We start from the raw sequence: 8,354 nt of genomic DNA on the forward strand, positions 1-8,354 counted from the left end.
ATCAAAATACTGAGAACCACATACAATGAAACCAATTTGACCCCAAGCTGTTTTACCTGTGAAAACCTTGTCTGTCGATGTGTGACCCATGTGTGACCAAACATCCACACACCTGCAGGTGTGCAGAGTTGATACTTTTGAGATGATACCTTACATGGGGGAGGGGAAACAACATATACCGGTAATATACTATATATTCCATGAACCGTTTTGCCAAGGTCCCCACTTTTGGTAGCCAACCATCTCACATTGCACCCCTTTGGTCCCTCCTGTGAGTGATCAGCCCATTGGAGGAGAGAACCCACTTTGCCTATTTGGGCGTTGGCCGGTATGCCTGATGATGCATGTCCGGGTGAAGGAAAACTTGGTCGAACTTTGCCATTCATCATGTCTTTGTCTGGTCCCTCTCTGAGACCCTGTTTGTCTTAGGTAGCCCTACCAGTGGCATACACTCCCCCAACAACTTATCTCCTAGGACAGTGGTCACCAACCCTTTTTGAGACCAAGATCCCTGGTCTCGGCCGTGAACCTGCACAACATCTAAAATACTATATATACACAATACATACTTTGTTAATATTGTTTGTTGGTTTCAACAATTCAGCCTTTTCTAATTGAGCCTTTTGCTGTATTTGTATCATTTTTGCTGTTTAAATTTTATATTGTTTCTACTGTGAAGTAATGACAAATGAGCCATGGGCTGCAGATGGCCCCTGAGCCGCACGTTGAGCACCCCTACACCCTTACTTTTGTGGCTCTTAGTCTGGGTTGAGCTTGTGGCGTCAGCTTCATGAGCAAATCACAACTATTTGGCTTGTTGGCTCAATGTAGTGGACAAGCGATGGGGATTGAGGAGGGAGGGGCTGGTCAATGCTACGACAGTCAGTCCTTAACGAGCGGCACCCTGGCTCAAATTTCTTTGGAGGTGAACGTCTATAAAGTTATTTTTGTGCCCTAACTTTGAGGTAGCAAAGGCAGACAAATGATGACAAAATGTTCTCGCGATCGACTGGCAAAGTCCCAAAGATCGACGAGTAGCTCACGATCGACGGATTGGCGACCCCTGTCCTAGGATCATTGGGACATGCAACTCCTCTACTGCGATATGGTGGTAGTAAGGTGGTAATAAGGAGGAGCGAGTGCAACAGGCCAAACTGTAAGTGGCTGGGCTCTCCCTAAGTGATAGACCCAGAACACGACGAGACTACTGTATGTCTCTCAACTGGCCTGGGAACCCCCAAGCAGCCAAGAAGAGGGAAGTGGGGCGTCTCTATCTAGGCTGCTACCCCCGTGACCCGACCGGAAATGTTTTCATTGACTTTCACATCTGGGTACATTTTCAAAAATGTAAACCTCCTCACACACGCACCAAAAACAACCGATGTTGTTTTAACCCCCCCAAAAAATCTTAAACAAAAGCAGGAGGGGTGAGTAAGACTTCATAGTGACTAACCCCAGGGGTCCCCGACATCAATCAATATGGTTCATTCTGGGAGAGTCATGTGACTGTGCAACCCAAATTAGAAAAGATGTGGATGAAAGATTTTAAAGATACACTAACTCTAAAACTGAAAGTTTGACCTGGTGGTGGTGCTGCAGGAAAGGTCACGTCATCACCGAAACCAATAGTGTTCATCAGGTCTGTCTTTGAAGGATTTTCATAGTCCAGTCAGATTTGTTACATTTTGTCCACTTGTGCATGTCTATAGTTGACTCATAGTCATTTGGTTGTTTTTTTCATTATTATTTTTTTAAGAGCAAAGCTAATGGCGATCCCAACAAATGTATTGATTTGTCTCCTTGCATGCAAGTTTTATTAAATTGTACCTCTCATTATTCCCAAATAATTTGTCTTGTTTCCCATCTATTTTGGAGCCAACAGCAGCTTTTCCCTTGACAGTTGCTTTGCATGTTAAAATAGCCAACAGAAGAGGTAGAGACCAGATGCTCCGCCATGCTGGATAGGAGAGATGTTTGATACTGTATGTGCCTGAATCTGCATCCATCAATCTTTGTTATTTTATGGAAGAAATATATGTATGTAATATCAATGTTAAACACATTCTGTTATGAATTCACTGTCTTACTTTATCATTAATTATATTTACATTAGTGGCATAATTACATTATGATGGAGGCCTACTATTTCAGAGGTTGCATCTTTGTCTTTGCTTTATGATGAATATGCAGATACTTTGTGACTATCTCTGATATGTTTAAATACACGGTACATATTCAAGCATTCAGCATTGCTGCAGTTCATTCACAGGCCAAAGCAGATGCAGCACGAGCAAGAGCTACATTTGATCAAAAGGAAATTGAAGTTAGAGTCAAAAGCACATCTTAAAGTAGAAGAAACATGTCTGGAGGCTTTGTATGCGCTTCATCAGGAAGACACAGAAGCAGCCCTTGCTGAGCCTAATGTCTATGGGCCTGTGTCAAGTGAAATCGATGAACTACGTGTTGGTGGAGACCTACCTCAGACATGCAACAACTCTGAATGTACTTGCGACTACGTGAAAGACTAAAATTATAGATAGTTTAAATTAACTCCAAAAGAATATACAAAACCTCCTTAATTACCAACACCTTCCACATACAGTCGTGCGTCACTACATCACAGTTTGCATATTGCTCCCCTTCTCTACCACGGTTTTTCAAAAATAATTACTTCATAAATGATCGCTGTTTCGTAGTTGACTATGGCCTATTATTAGTAAAAAAAATATTTAAATACAAGTCATGTAGTATTCTGGTCACTAGGCGTCAGTAATGTTACATCGATGAGACATAGTTTACACGTAGTCAGCCATGGCATGTCCTCCCATTCTGTGTGGAAGTGGTAAATTTTTGGCTTTTTCCTTTGTCCTTCTTCCCCACTCCGTTTGAAACACTTTAAGTTGAGAACAAAAAAATTGGAGGGTAACTAGTTAGCTTAGTAGCCTGCTATATGTTATCCCTGTAGTGATCCCTTAGACTGTGCAATGTGGTGTAAACAACAAACAGAATAATGTGTAAATGGTAAAAACCATATTGAGAAAGTCACAAACAGGTTCTCTATGTGCTAACTACAAAAATTTTACATTTATTAATATTAAATCCTACTTTGCGGAAATTCACTTATCGCAGCCGGGTCTGGAATCAATTAACCACGATAAACGAGGAACAACGGTACTGTATTTTCTACCCTGAGATGGAGGTTAACATGTATGAATCTGATTCTATTACACCCTATGCTTCTCTGCCTCAGAGCCATGAGAACCATGGCCCCCCTCAGCTTTCCCCATGCCGTCAAAGTACGTGAACCACCACAACCACACACTAAACCCAATCAGTCTCACGAGAAAATTCAAACATATGTGACGTGATTTCTAGCCCGATGTGAGTTACTACTGGATAACTTGGAAGGTTTAGCGACAAGCCGGGTGATTATTGGGCATGAAACTCCTTTGAAAAGGCTACCAAAGGTTTGCACCTAACAGCAAGTGAGCAGCTTGATGGCCAAGTGGTTAGGTAATGAATCTTTGCAACATGCAAAATGCCTCTGAGTGGCGCACATTGACCATCCATTTTCAACTTGCCAAAATGTGATGGAGATCACAAGAGTGCTTTGGCTCTCCCGAATCCTTGGAAGAGGCTCTGTTTGGTAAACTGCAAAGTTTCCCGAGAATCACAAGTCAATGACCCCCATCTGCTACATGACTCAGGGGACCTTCTTTTAGAAATAGACTCTGCCAAGAACAAAGCATACATACCAGGACTACTTCTCCTTGACACGGCACATTTGCAAGAAAAATGGATGACACATGGAACAAAGTACAAACAAAAGCATTAGCCAGCATGTGCAACATCCCCAGCTTCTGGTCTTCTGCTCCACAAACCTTCGTACCTGCCAAAGTGGACGTGACAAAACAAGAAAACCTATCCCTGTCAATAGAATGGAAGTGGTTAATTGTGAAAGTAAGGTGTGTGCAGAAAGAAGGATCGAGGACCCTCACAAAAAGTGTCCCATTCACAAGAAACCTCATAGTCTCAAAAGATGTAGGGTGTTTTGAGAGAAATATTTAGAAGAACATCAGCTTTACCTGAAACAATCAGATATGTTTCCGGTGGTGTGTGTCTGCTGGTCATCAGGCTAACACCACCAAGGTAGAAATTCACTGTGCAGAATGCGGGAGTGACTCACACACGACACCTCTTCATGCTGGTCCTGCAACGTGGAAAATACACACTGTTGAGGACACAATCACTGATCATTGCAGGGAAGGGGAATCAGCTTCAACCACTGCTACCTCCATATTCATATGTGCCGATAAGACTGGTGGGCGCTTGTGTGCCCAGATCTGCCTCGTTGATGTTTACCCAAAGGATTGCCAAGAGAAGAAATTTTGAACTTGTGCATTTCTAGATGATCCAAGTCTTTAACCAGATTTTCTTTCTTTGACACCTTTTCCATCAGCAAAATCTCTTCTCCATACATTCTTAAACTTGTGCAGGGGTTTTTGGAGGTGACCTATTTTGACCCTTTCCCACACTTATTGAATGAGACATGCTCCCTGACAAGCAAAATGAAATCCCAACCCGTGAAGCAGTTCTCCACAATTCTCAACCAGCTCCAGATCCCTATGCAAATATTCTGTTGCTGTTAGGGAAAAATGTCATTCAGGCGCACAAGGCACTTGAACAGCGGAACGGGCCTCCAAATGCTCCATTTGCACAGATGTTGTCTCTACAGGGCACACAAACCTGGTTGTGTCAATGTTCCCACAGCCATTAACCGAGTGGACCAAGTTTTGAGCTAAAATCTTTGCAAACACCCTGATGTCAAGTATGCCAATAAGTGTCTTGGGTTTTTTGTTGAGTACCCCAAAAGCACGCAGACTCACCCACCTGCATGCATCTTGATAATATTGCTTGCTTTTTTTCATCATGTTATGAATTAGTGGACAGTTTATTTAATGTCAGCGAATGTTTCTTCTCCAACTTAATTGTTGGGTAAATGGACAAGTCAGCATGCTATTTAAATAAAGCTACTTTCATATTATTGATGATGACAAATCTATTTCAAATCCAGAAAGACACATAGTCATGAGACAAATTAAAACCCTATCGTGTACGCATAGGTATCGGTAATAGTACTTTTATAGGCCCTGACCGAATTCCGTCTGTAATACCGGGCTCCGACTCACATAAAATCAAAAGATACCATGTTTCGGTACCAACGCCCGTCTCAGTGGCTGATAGCGACATTCAACTCACAAGCAAAGAATAGGAAGCCAGAGAAAGCAAGCAATGTTTACACCATCAAGGAGACAAATTAAAGTTACAGAAGCTGAAATAAGTCATATATTTAAAGTATATGGACACAATAAAACCTCGCTTTTTAATAAATGTCACAATGTTCTAGAAGAAGACACTTTTAATACACCCCATGGTGGCGCTATCATTAAATGCCAATGTTTGACCGCATAAGTTCACCTCTGAATTTGGTACACAACCTTAGGTGTCTGACAAGCTCGTCAAAAAAACTTTGCCACCATCAAACAAAATGTATTTTCAGGTGCACAGACTGGGGATGTAAATCTTTTTGTGACAGACGATTCGATTTGAACCTCGATACACAAGTTACGATACGATTCAAAACCTATATACTTTAAAAACAGAACGATTCGATACGATTCGATGCAGTGTACAAGCGGTACGATTCGATTCGATTCTACGGTTAATGTTTGTTGATGTGGACATTAATCTTTAATTATAAAATAAAGATGCCAATTATTTGAAAGTGGCATTCATACAATATTTTCTGATGTGTAAAAGAGCACATCACATACCCAAGCATGCTGTAAGCCACTGGCAAAAATAGTCAATAGAATAACATGTCAAATGTATATATTGTGTAGACACAGACCCAAACAAGACTTGCTGAATGAACGAACATCTTTTTATTTGATGGGATCAATAGTTTACATTCTAGATCTTATATCTATATTTGTATACTTTGTTACATTTGGAACATTTAAGTTTTAACATGTCTTAATGTTGCTTGAAATGGAAGTGGATAAACCAAACTAAATTGTACTTTCGTTGTATACTGTGTGCAATGACAATAAACATCCATCTGTCTATATACTGTATATAAAATATAACAATGAAAAAACAGATGTCTTAGCCTTCAGTCCAATCAATAATACACAATAAATAGTGACAAGCCTTAAATAAAGACACATATCATCCAAGCAGCGATAAGTAAGTAGAACTATTTGTCACGTGGGTGCAGTAAAAAAGCTGTTAGTTTGGAAAAGTCAACAATCCCATACTCAAAATGTCATAACAATAATGACAATAATATAATAGTCATGTCATAACAACGGGCAACATTTCAACAACAACAGTTGTTTTCAACACCCAAGGTACAGTAGGTAGCAAAGGTGCAACATTTCCAAGTAAAGTTACAAAGCAAAAACGTTATCATACTCGCCTCTGTTGGTCTGGCTGGTCAAGTTTTGCGCCCTTCTTGTAAAATCCAAAGACGTTCTAAACTTTAAGGTTTTTTGTGGTGATGTGTTGACAATCTTTTGCGGTTACTAGCTAGGCGGTGACTAGCTAGCAGGCCCCCAAGCTAGTCGCTAGCTCGGGGGCAATCATCCATCATTGCCATCCATCTCGTCTTCAGCCATGGCAAGCTATGGAGCATGTGCGACAACCCTTTTGCCTGCAGCCCAGGCTCTCACCTTGTTTATAAGACACTCTGTGAACCGATTGGTCCATGTCTCCACGATTGATTAATATAAAGATTGATGGCTGATTGTTGTCGAAACAGGAGGCTTCTACCCGTGCAGCTGAATCGTTTGCTCGTCAAACCGGATATCCGTTCGCATCGGTTTATCGTTCACAACCCTAACACAGACGGGACTTAGCAACTAATAAGTCATTAACCAGTTGCCTAACGATTATAAACCTTTGAGGATATCTGTATTGTAGTGCATACATGCTAGCGTGTCTTCCAAAGCATTTTGAGCAAAACCTATAGGGTGCAACACAAATCAGTCACTTACAGACCTGCAGAGAGCGGCTACGTAAGACAGCATGGTTACTTACAACAGTGTTTTTCTCCAAATGGGACAAGTCATTTCTGATTAAAAATATCAAGTACTGCAAATTTTCTACATCGACACTCGTTTTAACCCAAAGTCGCTCTGTGGCAGTTTTGTGAAAGTCAACAGAGGGCCATTAAGAGCTCATTACACGGCCACTCATACAGTAGCGATAGCACATTGTGGCTGAATAAATTGATCTTGAGCCTGCTGGAGTTGTTGCGATTCTAAAGGAAACATGCTGAGAGGAAATGAAAAGTTTTATGTGGACGTCTCAACCCGCACAGCACAGCTCACTAATGGGGCACCGTGAATGAAGAGTGGCCTTCCAAAGATCCGAGGCAACAGGGACAGATGAATGTATATGTACTGTATTTACAGCAAGTTGGAGACCACAGCGCAAAAACCGAAAAGAAAGCATCTTGGCCAGCTGGGCTTTTTTTTTTTTTTTTTATCAAATAATTGCTGCATGTCAGTGTAATTTGTGGTCTTGAACAGCTGAAACCAATGACACCTTCTGCCTTCTCTGCAGCTGGATGTCAACATGAATCAACGTAGATCAAAATACAGGACTGTACAAAAAAACTGCAAATCATTTTATCGTTTTAATCATTTTAACTTGTTCAACACACTGCAAATAGATGGATAAACACTATTAGCAGGGTTATCCTTTCATGTTTGAATGCATACTTATGCCTCTCTGTGAAAATAATAAAAATAATAAAAAATAAGTCACCTGTTTTTAATTTTGCCATTCAGCTCTTTGCACCTTACAGGGCCGGTTCTTGCTATAGGCAAACTAGGCGACTGCCTCGGGCCCCCAAGCCAACATGGGCTATCAAAGCTGCAGGTTCAGCCTCATCTAACAGTGAGTTGTGCAAAAAGTAAACACTTCACCTATAAAGGTTATAGTGCATTTTAGGCTAATCCTGAAATTTCACCTGAAAGCCACATATATCTAACTTTGTGAGTTGTATATGCGGTCATTAAAGTAGCTTATTGCTAAAATGACTTTTGCACAGTGCTATGCATGTACATAATGTGGAATGTAATGTAGTTCTCTCATTCAAATTTGGAGGTAACCACTATACTTCATGCTTGAGCATCCCTTCCCGTACACGGTCCTCTGTGTTAGAACATTGAGGATAATAACAAACATACATGTGAAGGGAGGAAGGAAGGAAGACGGAAGGGAGAGTACCCACTAACTTGGACACAGCATATTTTGCAGTACTTTTAACAGGAAGCCAAGGTATC

Source organism: Dunckerocampus dactyliophorus, chromosome 6, assembly GCF_027744805.1.
Source record: "Dunckerocampus dactyliophorus isolate RoL2022-P2 chromosome 6, RoL_Ddac_1.1, whole genome shotgun sequence".
NCBI lineage: Eukaryota > Metazoa > Chordata > Actinopteri > Syngnathiformes > Syngnathidae > Dunckerocampus > Dunckerocampus dactyliophorus.